Raw genomic sequence first — 19,137 nt, 5'->3', positions numbered from 1 at the left:
GTCGTGTTCATTGTCTCACTGTTTCTGGTTCTCCGACACATACTGTATAGTTCTTAAAAAAGGGTTACTTTCTGTATACTGTGATCTTTGAATATTTAATGGTTCATGTGTGCTTTGTTGTGGACAAGCTTATGAATTATATGAGTTTATATAGTTTATTAGGTGTAATTGTCTGGTAAGATGGAGAAAATTGAGATTTATAAGAATCGTCATTGTAAATTTTGTCAATTAACAAGTTAGGAGCACCGCTGCTACCAAGAAATAAGGTTAATATTGAGCCCTGCCAACTAAAAGGTAGACTATAGTCTAGCACAAAGCACGTTAGCTATGTGCCTATGCAGGTCCAAACGCTTAGACGTCGCTTAATACACAGGATGTACAGCAATACACAAATATCTTTACAAACGAAAAAAATTGAAGGATTAAATTATATATGTATATTATTATATATGTATATTATACATTCTTATATATGTATATATGTATATTATGTTATAAAAATTATTATTTTCTACATACAAAAACACTACCTCCATGCCTTCTTCCTGTTGTGGGGCTTTTTCAGTTTATTCATGACAGTTTAAACTTGTATAATGTTTTTATTGTTAGCAGTTTTATTTATTATATGCATATTTATATTTGTTTTAATAATAATCAAGTTTAGATGTGTCCGTCTGTCAGGTTTTGGAGACGTATGCATCACCATAAAGGGCAGTGGTTCCAAACTTGTTCCTGGAGGGCCGGTGTCCTGCAGATTTTAGCTCCAACCCTAATCAAACACACCTGAACAAGCTAATCAAGGTCTTATAGGTATACTTCCAGACAGGTGTGTTGAGGCAAGTTGAAGTTAAACCCTGCAGGGACACCGGCCTTCCAGGACCAGGATTGGTGACCCCTGATATAGGGCATACGAATAGGTTGTGTGTTTGGATTAAAAATTAGAATTGTTTTAAAACAAATCACAGCACTTAAAGGAAATTGTAGACTAATGGATGTCTTCAGTGGAGTGAGTTTCCACCATTTGCCTTATTCACCAAAGTAAAGGAGTAATGTAAAGAGTAAAGGTAAAGAGAAAGTAAAGAGGCCGAGTGGAGGAGGCTCGTTCTTTATCCTCACACTGCAGATGGTCTGTTTAACTGTTTTATCACTAGTAAAGCCTTCAGTTTTTCAACTTACAAATTCTGCCATATAAATGGCAAATTCACCATGACACGATGCAACTGACTCTTAAAGGGAATAGGAGATGAGACTCTGATTGATTTAATGCACGTAATGCTCGAAACACAATCAAAACTCATTAGGATAATAAGCACAACCCTTTTAGCCCATGCGCCAGGGTGCAAAGTGTATTTTTCCGCCCTTAAAATATAAAAATATTCAGGCATGCCCTTTTTTGTGCATGCGCTTTAGACTTTGAGCCTAGATCATTAAGATAAAGCCTAAATTGTTCAACATTTAAAATGAACAGCAGATTGCAACAATGAACAGTATCCAACCTAAAAATCGATATGCGAAATTCCAGAAATACTAATACACATAATAACACAGAATTCAATTGATATTTATTTATAGCATTTTTTAATAATGTAGATTGTGTTAAATCATAGATGAAGAAAAGAGACTAAGACATACACATTATATTTTAAATTGTGAAACATTCCAGCAGTTCAGGCAGGCAGACAGAAAACATTGGATCACGATGATTATATTGGGTGAGAAAAAAGAAAATTACAAACCGTCTGTGAACAACATTAAAGTAACCATATAGGAATTTGGTTGCCAAGGACAACGGTCAGGTGTACAGTTTCCAGGTCATTGCAGAAGATATCTGTTGACAGAATGCGTTGCTGTTAACCAACCGCAATCCAGAGAGGTGTGTAATAAACTAAGCTGACATACGCTAACAGACCCTAACATACACATTCACACTCTCATTTGCCTTTCGCTGTTAGTATTCCTTCTGTTGTTCTCTCTCTCTATATGTCTGCTAATTACCCGTCTCACTCTTTCTCTCCTCTCAGTACATCACTGTGTTTTGCTTCCTGACCTTCGTTTGAAGTGCAACTACTCTCCACATGCTTTCTTTCATCTTAATGCCACCTTTCCTTCCAGCTGATCTCCCTCCCTCGGCTCTGTTTTCCTCCATTTCTCCTCCCTGTAGCCTTGAAGTTCACTTCTTCTTCACTCTCTGGCCATTTTACCTTTATTCACCTTGTTCCCCATCCCGTTTCATCTGATCAATCAGTCTGGTTCTATCTCTGCTTCTCTATCTTTCTCTCTCACTCTCTCTTTCTCTCTCTCTCACACACACTCTCTTTCCCTCTGTCTATCTTTCTCTATCAGTTGTGATTCTTGTTAATTGCCAGCAGGTTCTGGTGCCCTTTTCAGTGCTGTAGGAAGCCTTTGGTCGCTCCCTATGAAAAGGACAGGGCTTTTAGCGCTTCACATGAGATGAGAAGCAGCATGTGTCCCCATCACATATACACACCGACACACGCATACACATTATTAATGGGTTTTTAAACACTCTCCATCGGTGTGATGTACAGTTAAAGTCAAAATTATTATTCTTTTAAAAATATTTTTCAATTGATATCTAGACCATGGATATTTTCACAGTATTTCTTGTAATTACATTTTTTTTTTCTTCCTCAGATAGTCCTTTTGCATTTAGCTGGAATGAAATTATTTCTGAAGGCTGGAATGAAAGCAGTTTCTAAATGTCTTAAACCATCTTTAACCCCCGTAAGGCATACACTTACCGGCCACTTTATTAGGTACACCTCACACCATGCTGGACTGAACTGTCTTAATCTTTTGTGGCACAGATTCAACAAGTACTTGAAAATTCACGACACGATAGCATCATGCAGTTGCTGCAGATTTCTCTCCTGTTCCACCACATCACAAAGGTGCTCTATTGGATTGAGTTCTGGTGACTGTGAAGGCCATTTGAGAACAGTGAACTCATTGTTATGTTCAATGACAGTGACATGACGTGTTATCCTACTGGAAGTAGCCATCAGAAGATGGGTACACTGTGATCATAAAGGGATGGACATGATCAGCAACAATAATCAGGTAGGCTGTGGTGTTGACATGATGCTCAATTGATACTAACAGGCTCAAAGAGTGTTAATAAAATATCCCCCACTCCATTACACCACCAGCAGCAGCCTGAACCGTTCATACCAGGCAGGATGGATCCAGGCTTTCATGCTGTTGATTCCAAATTCTGACCCTACCCTCTAAATCTTGCAGCAGAAATCAAGACTCATCAGACCAGGCAACATTTTTCCAATCTTCTATTGTCCAATTTTGGTGAGCCTGTGCGAATTGCAGCCTCAGTTTACTGTTCTTCGCTGACAGGAGTTGCACCCAGTGTGGTCTTCTGCTGCTGTTGCCCATCTGTCACCAGGTTGGACGTGTTGTGCGTTCAGAGATGCTCTTCTGCATACCTCTGTTGTAACTCAGTTATTTGAGTTATTGTTGCCTTTCTATCAGCTGGAACTGGCCATTCTCCTCTGACCTCTGGCATCAACAAGGCTTTTGTCCATACAGAACTGCCATACACTTGATATTTTCTCTTTTTGGACCATTCTCTGTAAACCCTAGAGATGGTTGTGCATGAAAATCCCAGTAGATCAGCAGTTTCTGAAATACTCAGACCAGTCTGTCTGGCACCAACAACCATGTCACTTAAATCATCTTTCTTCTCCATTCTGATCCTCACTTTGAACTACAGCCTAAATGCATTGAGTTGCAACCCAGCATAGGGACACACCTATACACTCTCGCATTCACACACATACACTACGACCATCTTATTCAATTCATCTATAGCACATGTCTTTGTACTGTGGGGGAAACCTTAGCACTCGGAGGAAACCCACGCCAACACGGAGAGAACATGCAAACTCCACACAGAAACATCAACTGACTCAGCTGGGGCTTGAACCAGCAACCTTCTTGCTGTGAGGTGACAGTGCTAATCAACTAAGCCACCGTGCCACCCCAGATAAAGAGATTATTTGTATCAAATTACACAATATAACCTTTCTTTCTCAAATGTAACATTGTCAATCATTTGAATAAACCTTTACTTAATTTTCAGCACCATTACTCCAGTTTTCAGTGTCACATTAAAGTGATTTTGATGAATCATTCTAGCATTTTTGATTTTGAAAAATTTCAATTTAATGCATCACTGCTGACAAATAAGTATGAAAAAAATGAACCCAAAATATTTGAAAATTGACAAATGACATTGTTACAAAAAAAAAATGGATGGAATTTGAGATTTATTTTATCTTTGCCAGGATGACAGTGAATAATATTTTACTAGATAGTTTCAAGACACTTTTATACAGCTTAAAATTACATTTAAAGGCTTAACTGGGTTAATTAGGTTAACTAGGCAGATTAGGGTAATTAGGCAAGTTATTGTATAGTGATGGTTTGTTCTGTAGACTATCGAAAAAAATGCTAAAACTGTTTTAAACATCATTTGGGAAATATTTAAAAAGAAAAAAAAAATCAAAGGGGGGCTAATAATTCTGTCTTCAACTGTGTTTATATATTAGCATTCATTTTCTTGTTGGCTTAGTCCCTTTATTAATCCGGGGTTGCCACAGCAGAATAAACCACCAACTTATCCAGCAAGTTTTTGATGCAGCATATGCTCTTCCAGCCGCAACCCATCTTTGGGAAACGTCCACACACACACTTATACACTACAGACAATTTAGCCTACCCAATTCACCTGTACCGCATGTCTTTGGACTGGGGGGGAAACTGGAGCACCCGGAGGAAACCCACGTGAACACAGGGAGAACATGCAAACTCCACACAGAAACACCAACTAAGCCGAGGCTCGAACCAGCGACCCAGCAACCTTCTTGCTGTGAGGCGACAGCTCTACCTACTGCACCACTGCTTCGCCTATATTAGCATTTTAATTATTATTTTTATTATTATTCATTTATTTACTTATTTATTTATTTAAAGGGATAGTTCACTATTCTTGAACACAAAATAAATTTTTTTTGAGAAATCCTGGAAACCTTTAACCACTGACTCTGACACTGACACTGACTCCCATAGTATTTGTTTTATGGACGTCAGTGGTTACAAATTTTCACCTTTCTTTAAAAATATTTTCCTTTATGTTCAATAGAAGAAAGCAACTCGAAAAGATTTTCATTGAGGGTGAGTAAATAGTGAGTAAACACTGTTTTGCGTGAACTATTTATTTAACTTTTTCTCAGCAAGGATCACCCGCTTCGAATGTTATCACTCGATTGAATGGGCATTATCAGTGGTTATCAGCCAGTAGTCTCGGAAGGATGTTATCATCCATCCACATGGTTGATCAGCTATACTATTAGAGAAAACTCCAGATCCAGTTGTTTTTACATAACTGTGATGGTTGGGTTAAGGGCTGGGGTAGGGGTATACGTTAATAAAATGCAATTATTGGGAAATTTAATAAATAATTTAAATAATTATTGTGGTTAATCAGCTATACTAACAGGGAAGACTCCAGATCCAGATCTGTTTTTACAATACTGTGACAGTTGGGTTTAGGGTTGGGGTAGGGGTAGACGTTAATAAAATACAATTAATGGGAAATTCAATAAATAATTTAAATAATTATTATATACTTCGGCCACAGCCATATGTGATCTATTGCTGATTAACCATGTGGATGGATGATAACAGCCTTCTGAGCCTACCAGTAGGCGTGGAAGGCCCCTACTGGCCCATATCTATCAGCTGATGATCACTGATAACGGTCATTCAATCGAGTGATAGCATTCGAACCGGCTGCAAGGATGCATCAACTTGATCAGTAACAGTAAATGCATATATAATGTTCCAAAAAATTCCAGATTTAAAATAAATGTTGCAAAATTTTCCATTTATCAAAAACAAGCTGCATTTTTTCCTCCTCTGGCAGGAGCAGAACTTTGCTGATCTTTACTGTGCGGCTCAGAATTGCGCTGAGTAAGAGTTATTGTAACTTGAGTGTGACTGAAGGCATTTTGAGCATTAGGAATGTCCCCCCGTTACCATCGCCCCGGTCTCCTCTCTTCTTTGTGTAAAGCGCTGAAGAGGGAAGTTCTAATCCGCAGGAAATGAGAGTGGAGACAGAGCGAGATCGATGGAGATCGCAGTCGAGCACAATGGCCCGTGAAGACACATCTCTGATGGTCGACTTTCATTCTTCAATTCCAGCAGCCGGCGAGGCCATTGTGTCATAGAGCTCAACATCTTCCTCTCAATTCTTACAGCGGGTGGGAATTACCAAGCTGCTCTATTTATGAAAACTTGGAGGATACAGTAATCTCTCTCTCTATCCCTCTCTCTCTTTTTGTTTGTCTCTCTCTTTCATTTACGCTTGTGTTGATCTTGCTGCAGAGGCGAATTTGAGGACAAAAAAAATGAAGGAAAGCAGAAGGAAATTAAAGCTACAAGCAGCATTAAAAAGGACCTAGCATCTGAGTACCTTTTAAGATAACAGCATATACATCTGACATTATGCATTTAAAGAGATTTAAAAAATTTAAAAATAAAAATAAAAATTGTAAATTATTTCATCATTTAGGGCGAGGCAGTGGTGCAGTAGGTAGAGCTGTCGCCTCACAGCAAGAAGGTCGCTGGGGCACTGGTTCGAACCTCGGCTCAGTTGCCATTTCTGTGTGGAGTTTGCATGTTCTCCCTGCCTTCGCGTGGGTTTCCTCCAGGTGCTCCGGTTTCCCCCACAGTCCAAAGCCATGCGGTACAGGTGAATTGGGTAGACTAAATTGTCCGTAGTGTTTGAGTGTGTGTGTGTGAATGTGTGTGTGTGGATGTTTTCCAGAGATGGGTTGCGGCTGGAAGGGTATCCGCTGCGTAAAACTTGCTGGATAAGTTGGCGGTTCATTCCGCTTTGGCGACTCTGAATTAATAAAGGAACTAAGCAGACAAGAAAATGAATGAATGAATTTCATCATTTACCCATCATCTACTTGTTTCAAAATTTGAATTTCTTTCTTCCGTGGAACGCAGATGAAGATGTACTAAAGACTTTTGCGGTAAACAAAAAAACACTCATTGGCTTCCATAGTATATTTTTCTTCCTACTTTTTTCCCAACATTCTTCATAACACATTTTCATTTTGTAATTAGGAGAAGAAATTAATTCTAAAAGCGTAGAACCACTTGAGTATGAATAAATGTAAGGGATTTATTTAATTTTATTTCATTTTGGGGTGAACTGTTTCTTTAAGTGGGTAGATATCCTTCCCCCAGCAGGCATAGCTATATATATATATAGCTTACAATTTTAAGGCGACTAGACATTTTTCTAAGTTTACTCAACTTAAATCGAGTCAAATGCAGTACTTTGAAAGTCAACTCAAAAAAGCTCTGCAGCAAGTTGCCTTACAATTTTGAGTTAAGTCAACTTTCTTTTGTTTTTACAGTGCAATTCCGGCATTAACTCAGTATTTAAAGTATCCTTTTAAAAGCAATTGGTTTACTCACTTTTTTAAAGTAAAGTTAACTAATTTACAGTGAGAGGTCAAAGTAGTTCTAGTGCGGCTTCTTATTACACTTTAAAAAACACACATTGATACAAAAGACACAATGTCTGGACATGTTTTTCTTCCAACTTCACTTTTCTTCTTTTTCTTCATCATCCCAGGCTATAGGATGCATACAGCAGAGGTGTAGGGTCTGTGAGGCTCAAAGGGGCTCCTAGGGGACCCGGGGTCTGTTTCTTTAATCTGTTTGTAACCCAGTAAATGGGGAACTTCTCTAGGGAGCAGCAAGGAGAATATGTCCTACAAGGCACTTTTTGTTTACTCCGCTTGTTCACATCCCTTGGCTTCTTCCTGCCATTTTGTAAAGTATAGAACTCTGAATCCCTGAGGCTGAGGTGGAAAGAAGCGAGGATAAAAAAAACCTATAAATAAATAAGTGGAAAATATTGTGCTTTTAGTGATAACGTTGCCCTTGTAAGGACACTAGATGTATGGTTACAGTATATGGAGTATATAAAATTTGCAAAAATTATTGTTTTCAAACAAGTGTCCTGAAGATAAATAAATAAATAAATGAATAAATAAATAAATAAATAAATAAAAGTTAACAACAATAAATTAAAATAAATGAGGGTCATTATAGGTTACTCATATATTTACCTTCCCCTTATGCCAAATGTGTTGTTTTCTCGTGGCATGTTTTTCTCCTCTAATAATTTTTCCATCCAATTTGAATTATTTGTAAATTCTTCATTGCATATTGGACGTCAGTTGCACCACTTGGTAGTAACTCTTAGTCACTTTAATACTTAAAGTGATCATCATTCAATATTATTTTAGTAAAGTTGCTGTTTGGATGTTGCAGTAAACTCAGTCACTTTCAAAGTAATCATTCTGCTTTGCATCAGTACAAATAACATGCACATTTCCCCAAGCGGTTGCTGTCCATGGTGCTGAAATAGGCCAAATCAATTAGATGTGTTCACACACAGGGCTTTAAAGTCACAGAGAGTTAATTGAATCAGAATATAGCTAATTACATGTAAACTCAACTGTAGCTATAGCCAGTCATTGTATATCAAGCTTTGATAATATGAATATGCGCATTTAATTGCTGTTTAGAATTTCCTTGAATTTCCTTACATTTTTCTATTCAGTTATTTGTATATTAAGTCATTCCTAGTCTGGAGTACTGCTAGTTAAACCACTTGGAAACTGCACTGCTGTCATAGTATTATCCATTTCAGATTTATCTGTTCTTCAATGTTAAATAAAAGAAGTGTATTGTAGTTTGTTGATTTATCTGTCAGTTAGACAACATTTTCAAAGTCAAAGTGGGTGGTTCTTTGCCGCAGTTTAGAGTCTGTCTATCTGTCTATATCCAACTATCCATCCATCTATCTATCCGTCTATCCATCAATTTATATGTCTGTCTGTCCTTAATAATAATAATAATAATAATAATAATAATAATAATAATAATAATAATAATAATAATAATAATAATTATGGGTGGGCATAGATTTTCTTTTTTATCTAGAATAATCTCACTATAATCTTGGAAAAATCTAGATTAATCTAGAATAAAATGGCTCATATGAAGTCTGCCGAAGGCATTCAGAGTATGTGTGCTACCCAAATAATGACTAAGCAAGTCTTTGAGAACGGGTTTCTCAAGCCAAGTGGCGCATTAGACCGGGGGCTCATCTCCTGTTAACAAAATGCCACACAAACTGCTTAAGAAACTGTTATACTATGATAAATGGTGATGAAAATAAATTATGTTCAATAAGATGTACGTGTGTTACTAACTGATAATTTAGTTAAAGATGAATTTTAAACTGTAGGCCTATATAAGCTCCGAACAGCTTTTTTTTTTTTTTTTTTTTTTTTATTATTTTTTTTTAAATTTTTTTTTTTTTGATCACCTTAATCCGACTAAAGTCATAACTGAACTAAACAGAAATAGAATTAAGACATGTGGAGTATGCATATTTTAGTGGCATTATTGAAGTTAACACATCGATCAAACTATTACCATCATGAAGGATTTTTCGCCATATTTTCCGACAAGATCCACACACTTGGCTGTCAGTAAAGGACCGCACACGCACACACACACACACACACACATCGCAAAATGCTGAAGTTTTATTTTTTCCATTTGACGTTGGTTATTAATTTCCATAACACTCTACCCAGTCCATACTTGGTCACGAAGGCATGGATGAAATGTTCACGAGTGAATGTGAAACTGCCGAACTGCAGTTAAAGTCATCCAAAATTACAGGAAACTCTTACATGAAAGCACTTCACGTAAACACCCTAATTATATCATTGTCTATTAAGGCAAATAACTAGATTACATATGTCCATGTCAGCTTAGTTAGTAGTGAAAGATCCAGAAGGGCATAGTGCTGATTTGATTCAGAAGGGCACTTTTTTGTCAGATGGCTCATCGGTTTGACTTTCATTCACCGTCATTCATTTTAAAAAGTACCTGATCCGTTTTATTTGTATATGTTTTACTCAAACGCATAAACTCTACAGGTGCCTGATAGTTAGATGTGGAGCCAACATTAACATGTTTGATGTGGTAAATTCATAGTAGGAATACACACAGGTTCGAAGATTCGTTCTCGCCACCTACAGTGCAATTCGTCCAAGTATACATCGGTGTTAAAATATCAAGGTGAAAGTCATCATAGCTTGCGTAGAATAGTCCCAGCTCTCAACTCAACTTTGAGAATAGATTAACAGCGATATTTTTTATCGCCCGATTAGAGATAAGCGTTAATGCTTATAACGGCGATTTATATATAAATATATATAAATATATATATATATATATATATATATATATATATATATATATATATATATATATATATATATATATATATATATATATATATACATATAAACCTGGTACAAATAGGATAAGACAAAGGCTTAGTGGTTCCACCTGCAAACCAGCATCCAAACAAAACACGAAAGACTGACAGTGATCAACAAGCTATTTTCAATTGTGATATTTCATAACTTAAGTGACTTTAAAAAAAAGTTTACTATGTATAAGTAAGTGTTTGGGATACGATTATGTATAAATAATTGAACAACTTTTCCTGTCCTAAGTATCTCACCACCCACATTGTTCACTTGTTTTCCTAAAATGAAACATGTACTAACAGATGATAGCATGGTGTTATGAAACATGGCTGAATGCAAATCTCTGTCTATGTGGGCCATTATGATGGACTCGAATTATTTATGTGCTATCAGCAATGCTAGACTTCATTTGTGGCACGTTTCTCATTAAAACTAAGGTGATGGGCTTTGGAAGACAGATGGCGCAGGCATATGAGGAGTGTAAAACATTGAACTGTAAACGCAAAGCCACAGCCAGCATAATCAACCGCAGTCACATTTGAAAATAAACATGTGTTCAAGGTGGTTGAGTTGATGTGAGGTTTGAATAGAAAAGACAAAGGAAAGGTGCTGTTAATTTACTCTTTTGACTTTTATAATTATCATTATTATTTTTATTATTATTATTATTATTATTATTGTTGTAGTGCATGAAAGAGGATGTTTAAACTGAAACTGAAACTGTTGTTCTTGATGATTCATTAAATGCAAGTGAATAGCTACCTAAAGGTCCCTTGACTAATTGAAAAAAAAGAAAACAACAACAAAAAACAACAATTTTTTTGATGTTAGTATCGGTATGTTAGTTTTTAAGATCTCTATAAGCTAGTGTGTTACAAAACAGTGACAACATTTGCTTTTAGAAGACCTGATCTAAACATCCAACGTTTCCAGTTTGTCACTTTTGCCTAATTGGATCAATGATTTTTTTTTTTTTTTTATGTCATCTCATATTACAGTTTCTCGTCAAATCTTGACCAATCAAATGCTCTCTAGTATCTAACATGCACTGCCCTCCTTAAAAACTTTTGCTTTTCAATTGAGGTGCTTCAGTTTAACCACTCTCACTGGTAGAGCTGACATAAAACAAAACACTATTGTCTTTTTTAAGGGGAGGGGCTACTCTATGGCCCACCTTCTCTTTAATATTCAGTTGTGTTCGTGTGACCAGCAGGGGGCACTCATTTGCAATATGGCTGCCGTGCCGTCTTCTAGGTAGATCTTGCCCTTTCGTGGTGGATTAGGAGATTCCCCCCAATGTGTAAAGCCAACCCGGGCTCATTGTGGAAATGTAGTCCCGCGGACGTTTCTGCGGACTGCGCCCGCGCCGTTCTCGCGCGAATAGCCGCCGGATCGAAAAAAAAAAAAAAAAGCAAAAGCCCCCGTCTTCGATTTCGACCACGTTTTCGGATCCCGCCGCGTTCTCGCCCTTATTTTCCGGATTCCGTTTTTCGTCTTACCTGATTTCCGGAACCTGCCGTTCCCTGGACTCGATCCCGGTCGTCGTCCACCATGGCCGGCTCCGGCTCGTCCTCCTCCGGGGCCTCCGCTCCGCCGACGCAACGCTGTGAGCTAGGCAGTCGAACTGATTGCGTCGGGAAAGCCCTCCACTCGGAGGCGAGCCGTCGGCCGGGCGAAGAGGAGGGGCGGAGCGGCGCCACACCGCCCCACGGCGTTCGCTCGAAAAAAAAACAAACGCGGCCTTTACGTACCTCCGGCCACATAAATCGCGGTCTCCAGAAACGTACGCGGGGCTACGTTTCCAGAATGAGCTTGGGTTGCGTAAAGCGCTTTGAGTGTCCAGAAAATCGCTATAAAAATTTTAAGAATTATTATTATTATTATATTATTATTATTTTATTACTATTATTATTATTATTATTATTATTCTGTTGAGCACAGAAGAATTTCTATTATTTATATTGAAAATGCTTGGAACCTATAAACATTACATTCATAGTGGGGAAAATGAATGCCATCAAAGTTTTTTAGCATGCTTGTATCTTGTATAGTGTTCAACTGGGAAAAAAAAGTCAAGTCACGTCAAAGTTTAGTAAATGATGACTGAATTTAGTAACACTTTACTTGGATGGGGGTGTTAATAAGACTGTCACCAGACCATTATAATCATTACATGACATCTAATGAATATGAAGGATTGAATTTTATGTGTGCTAACTTTCATTAAGTGGCAGTTAGTCATTTTAAAAGCAGAGATTACATTTTTGAGATGTTTTTAACTTGACCTAAATGTTGTCTTTGTCATGCTAACTTGACATTACGGAGACAGCAAAACTTATCATAAATCTGTCATAAACATGATTATCATGAGGCCATTATAATTGCGTCATGAACTTGAACTTGATTGATGTCATTAATTTGTCTCTGGACCTCAAATACAGGGGTACAAATTGAATTTGAATGGCATGGTGGCTCAGGGCTTAGCACTGTTTCGTCACAGCAAGAAGGATACTGGTTCGAGCTCTGGCTGGCGTCATTGGCATTTCTGTGTGGTGTTTGCATGTTCTCCCCGTCTTCAGGTGGGTTTCTTTCGGTGCTTTGATTTCCCCCACAGTCTAAAGACATGTGCTGTCAGTGAATTTAATAAACTAAATTGTTTATAGTGTATGTGTATGTTTGAATGAGAGTGTAAGGGTGTTTCCTAGTACTTGGTTGTGGCTGCAAGGGCATCTACTGTGTAAAACATACTGTATAAATAAAGGTACTAAGCCAAATAAAAATGAATGAATGAATGTATCTTATTAAATGCATTTGAATATTAATGACACTGTTATAAAATCATTTGTTAGAGTATCAGGGATCTGATTGACAAATTCAGTTTGTTCTACTGTAAAGCCATTAGAAAAACATTGCTGGCACATTTATAATGGCCACATGATAATCATGTTTATTACAGATTTATGACAAGTTGTGTTATCTTCGTAATGTCAAGTTGTCATAATAAAGACCTCAAATATAAAATGCATTAAAAACTGACCTAAGCGAATCACACTTAATAACACTTGTTATAAGCATGCACTAAATCAAAAGGTGTTATAAAAGTCTTATGAACACTTCAAGTAAAGTATTTCCCAAAATGCTCATTTGCAGGGTGAACTATCGCTTTAAATCTAACCCTCACACACAAGCAGATTATCTTAGCTTCAGACAGACACAGTGAGTGGATGCAGGGTAATGTGCTCATACACATACACTCAATGGGCTGTGAAGGAGATGTTTGCGGAGATGAATCCTGCAAAAGAGTGATTTTCATCCATGCTGAAACTCAAGCTGTGCTAATGTCTCGCCAAGAACAAATAATTACCTCCCTGGCTCTTCATCTGTGGGCTGCAACTTCCTCTTTATTACATTTTTTTTCTTGTATACAGGCCTTTTTCCCCCTGTGTTCTGGAAGCAATCCAAATGTAGCATGCGCCAACATCTAATGCTGAATATGGATGTACAACGTTCTGTAGAATCAGCTAATCTGATAGAGCATGTCCTTTCCTTTCAATCACTATAGTCTATCCTACTGCAGCATAAACTCTGCTCTACTTTGCAAGATGTTTATTTATTTATGTATTTAGTTTATTTATTTATTTATTTATTTATTTATTTTCTTTCATTGAAACCTCCTTGTCAAACTTTAAAGTTCGGCCAAACAGGCAGACAAAGTAGTTTCTACCATTGATTTTTTACCTGAATTCTACTAAGGATCTTATAATGTAACAAGACAGAGATATTAAAATGCTAAATTTGATATAAACCTCAGTTGTATGCAGAGTAGATGGACAGATATGACTATAAATGTGAGCATTAAAGTGCATGTTAAATGCATCGTTGGTGTTTGAAATTAGATCCTTTATTATAGGGTGCTCAACCCTGTTCCTGGAGAGTTTAGCTCCAACCCTGTTCAAACACAACTAAACCAACTAAGTAGGAAATAGGTGTTTTTTTTTTTTTTTTTATCAAGATTGCAGGTGAACTCTGCAGGAAGGTAGATGTCCTGGAACAGGGTTGAACACAACTGCTTTAATATCTTTGCATATCCAAATTGCATATGTATGCACTATTCACGATTTTGTTGTAGAACTAAACTCTAAACTCACACTGAAAACTACAAATAATAAGTGCACTTTAATTACCCGGATGATGCAGTTTTTCGCCTGTAAAACAGATATGTGAAATGTTGGACACTTCACGGACGCAGCTTTGCTGATGTAGTGAATAGGGCGCAGGTATTGGGCACTGATGTTGGACTACTTTATTTATTTTCAATCGTGAAAGAGAAATTCTCCTATAAGAGGCTCCCAATGGTGAATGTGGTTACACTCATGGCAGGTATTATTTGGTAGTTTAGGTTTATTTCATTAATTTGGTGACCATCAAAGATTATCAGAGAAATGGTTTGAATTTGCGCTTAGTTAAAAATAAATAAATAAATAAAAATAAATAAATGTTCCATTTGGGATGAAACTACATACATATACTATAGTGTTGAGTGTTTAGGTGCATAAGTAAATAGTGTGTAAGTGCATAGTGTACAGTGTGCCATTTGGAACACAACTTCTGTGTTTACTTCAGAATAAGTCATGTGTTTTACAGTGTCCTATTGATTTTCGATAAATCATTTTTTACTATAATTATTAATATTAGTAGTAGTAGTAGTAGTAGTGTCATTAGTTAGTTAGTGGTAGTAGTAGTAGTAGTAGCATTAAATATATAAACAAACAAATACAATTTAATATTTCATTTGTTTACTAAATTAAATCAATATTAAAATTATTGTTAATCAAAGACTGGTTTATTTTATTTTATTTTATTTTATTTTATTTTATTTTATTTTATTTTATTTTATTTTATTTTATTTTATTTTATTTTATTTAATTTAATTTAATTTAATTTAATTTTATTTTATTTTATTTTATTTTTTTATTTAATTTAATTGTATTTTATTTTATTTTTTAAATGATCAAAAACAACCCATAACCCAATAAAACTTGCTTTATTTTATTTTATTTTGTTTTATTTTATTTTATTTTATTTTATTTTATTTTATTTTATTTTATTTTATTTTATTTTATTTTTAACTTATCAGAAACATAACTCATAACCCAGTTAAACTTTTATTTTATTTTATTTTATTTTATTTTATTTTATTTATTTATTTATTTATTTATTTTTTTAACTTATCAGAAACATAACTCATAACCCAGTTAAACTTTTATTTTATTTTATTTTATTTTATTTTATTTTATTTTATTTTATTTTATTTTATTTTATTTTATTTTATTTTTATTTTATTTTATTTTATTTTATTTTATTTTCCAAATGATTCAGAAATATAACTTCCAAACGTCCTTACTGTATATTATATTGTCCTCAGGACATACAAGCTCTTGTTAGTCCTATTATTTACTAACATTCATATAAATTTAAGACTCACTTTCCCTTGTTGGACCAACAGAGCATTAACCCTTGCACATTCAGCTCCTGAAGCCCCCAGGTTACTATCAGACTTTATAAACCCTCTAGAGCCACACGCACACTCATTATGCACCAAGCAGTCCGTTTAGTTTTTACCAGATTGTAGAAACTGAGCCTGGAAATTCGACCTTGCCACGAGCAGCTCTGTCTCTCTGACCCAGAATCCCATGCTGTTCTGTGGGTCAGGGCTCATGCCAGAGGGAACGCAGTGACAGGGTAAATAACGGGATGTTGATCTCAACAACCTTTTCCTGAGTAGGTCTGGGATGGATGCTTTAATCCGGCTCCTAATCCGCACCACTGCCATCCATCACCCTCAGGCCAGGCGAAAGCACTGGCCACACACAGGCTGAGAGAGAGCCCTCTTTAATGCTTACATTTGATGGGATTTTGGGTTATTTTGAGTTTAGTTCTATGACACTATATATATATATATATATATATATATATATATATATATATATATATATATATATATATATATATATATATATTTTTTTTTTTTTTTTTTTTTTAACTAAAGTGCTTTCATTGCCCAGATAAACACTATGTAAGTGATGAATATAGTTGTACTGAATACTGAAACACATTGTCACCTTTTTATGTATAATATACAAATTGTAAATTATTATTATTCCATGTACTATTATTAAACTAGTATTAATATTATTTTTTATATATCAATAATAATTATGATTAATTTCCAGTTCATTTACCTAAACTGAATAAATAATTATATAGCATGCATACAATTTTATTTTTTTAATTAATAAAATTTATTTCATAATACTTAGTATCATATAAATGTATCCTAATATTTATGTAAATAGCAAATATAAACTAATAAAAATAAACATACAGTATATACATGTAAACATTTAAATAAGTACCATAAATACAAATATTTTATGACAATAAGTATGCTATAATAACACCATTAATACTACTACTACTACTACTACTTCTACTACTACTACTACTACTACTACTACTACTACTACTAATAATAATAATAATAATAATAATAATAATAACTAAACAATAGCATAATACATATATAAATGTAATAATGAATTTGAAATAAAGTAAAAATAGATGTTATTTTATTTTATTATAAATACTGGAAATATTTATTATTTCAGAATACTTATTATCAAAATTATTTATTTTATAAATAATACAAAGTAATCAACAATACACATACAGTATATACATGTAAAAATTTAAATAAGTTCTATAAACACAAATACATTTTTGTGACAATAAATATGCTATATTATTATTAATATTTTATTATTATTAGTAGTAGTAGTAGTAGTAGTAGTATATAATAATAATAATATTAATAATAATAATAATAATAATAATAATCATAATACTAATCATAATAATAATATTAATAATGATAATAATAATAATAATAATAATAATAATAATAATAATAAGTAAACAATAGCATAATAAATCTAAAAAATGTAATAATTAATTAGAAATAAAGTAAAAAATCAATTTTTTTTCATAACAAGTAGTGTTAATAAAAGGATTTTAACAAAGAAATTGATTTTTTTATTGAAACGTTATTTCATAATAGTATCAAAATAAACATATGATAATATTTATATAAATAAATTACAAAAAGTACAAAAAACAATAACTATGCTACAACAATAATAATACGTAAAAAATTGCATAATAAATCTTTACAATGTGATGATTAATTAGAAATAAAGTACAAAAAAATACATTTTATTTTATAATAAATACTGACAATACAAGATTTAAAAATAAAAGTATGAAAATTAATGTATTGTGATATTTAAATACATAGTATTATAAAATAACCAGTAATAAACATGCAGTATATAAATGTAAAAATAACAATAAGTACAAAAAACACAATAAATATTTGACTTTAAAAATATGACAATAATTATATAATAATAATAATAATAATGATGATGATGATGATGATGATGATGATGATAATAATAATAATATGTAATACATACATGTGTGCATACTCTCTAATTTGTCAATCAAATCGTTTTGCAAGCTATAACTATTCTCCGTTATTATCACTTTATCAATCTAATTATAATGAAAAACGCATCAAAATGAAATCTGTAATAAGACAGCATGACCCTTTCTAATGATATTGCATGCAGAATATAAAAGGCAACAAATAAAATGATAATTAATGTATTTCCAAAATAAAAAAGAAATTTCTCTGCGGGATGCTGAAAGTGAAACAGTGGCCACTCAATTACTGTTCATTGTGAACCTTCAATTTAAGTTGTTTGAAATAAATAACAACGTCTACACAAATCCACACTAGACACACAGGCTGTGAATCCTGCGGTTAAAGTAAATTAAATTCATCATAACCAAAGCAAATTAATGAATACACATGGAGAGTCATGCTGCTGATGTATTATGTAAAGTTAGTAAGCTGATAGTTAAACTCTGTCAGTTTTGTGCAAATTTAAAAACATCTCAAGGTTTTATTAAATGATTGCTAACCTGACCATGAACATTCTAAATGTTTTGATGAACAGGAATGTAAAACGCTTTAAAAGTCCATATAGCTTCAGCCTGGATCATAAATGAATGCTTGAGATTCATTTAAATCAGCTGAGGCTATGTATTTAGGCACTTTCATGAGTGTTGCTTCAACAAGAAAGCATCTGCCAAGAGTTCATAAAGGGTCATACAGTACCATCATACGCTGATTATATCTAGTAATACTATTAAGATAATAAACACACTTATAGGAGACATTTAAAGAGCTTTGGAACTGAGAAATAAAAGCTCCATTGATCTTTCAGTCATATAAAAGGTCATGATCATATAACACATTCAAGTTTCAGAACTTAAAACTCATTTGAAGAAATCTGGATATAAGCATTACTGCATAATAAGAGTTTAGTCGATGGAAATGGCACACCATCAGCCTCAAACTTCAATACCCCCAGGTTGCATTTCATTGGCCACAATATTTTCTAGTGAGATTGAAACAATGTTTTATTTTTGCCTATTTTTTATTTGTATCTAAGCTTGTATTACTTATACTATATACAGTTGAAGTCAGAATTATTAGCCCTCTGAATAATTAGCCCCTGTTTATTTTTTCCCCAATTTCTGTTTAAGGGAAAGAAGACACACATTTATAAACATAATAGTTTTAATAACTCATCTC

At 34.3% G+C, this 19,137-nt stretch overlaps 1 protein-coding gene and 1 long non-coding RNA gene across 51 annotated transcripts in view; both read left to right on the top strand.

Annotated features, from left to right (window-relative positions):
• adgrb2 (adhesion G protein-coupled receptor B2) overlaps positions 1 to 19,137 on the top strand; it is a 550,430-nt gene that overhangs the window by 369,914 nt on the left and 161,379 nt on the right. The gene's annotated exons all lie outside the window — the stretch shown is intronic.
• On the top strand, positions 1,023 to 4,519 carry LOC141379168 (uncharacterized). Its single transcript, XR_012395211.1, has 3 exons — positions 1,023 to 2,745; positions 2,829 to 3,081; positions 3,174 to 4,519. It is a non-coding gene; the product is annotated as an uncharacterized lncRNA (long non-coding RNA).

Source organism: Danio rerio, chromosome 19, assembly GCF_049306965.1.
Source record: "Danio rerio strain Tuebingen ecotype United States chromosome 19, GRCz12tu, whole genome shotgun sequence".
NCBI classification, from domain to species: Eukaryota; Metazoa; Chordata; class Actinopteri; order Cypriniformes; family Danionidae; genus Danio; species Danio rerio.
This window is presented reverse-complemented; position numbering and strand designations above follow the sequence as displayed.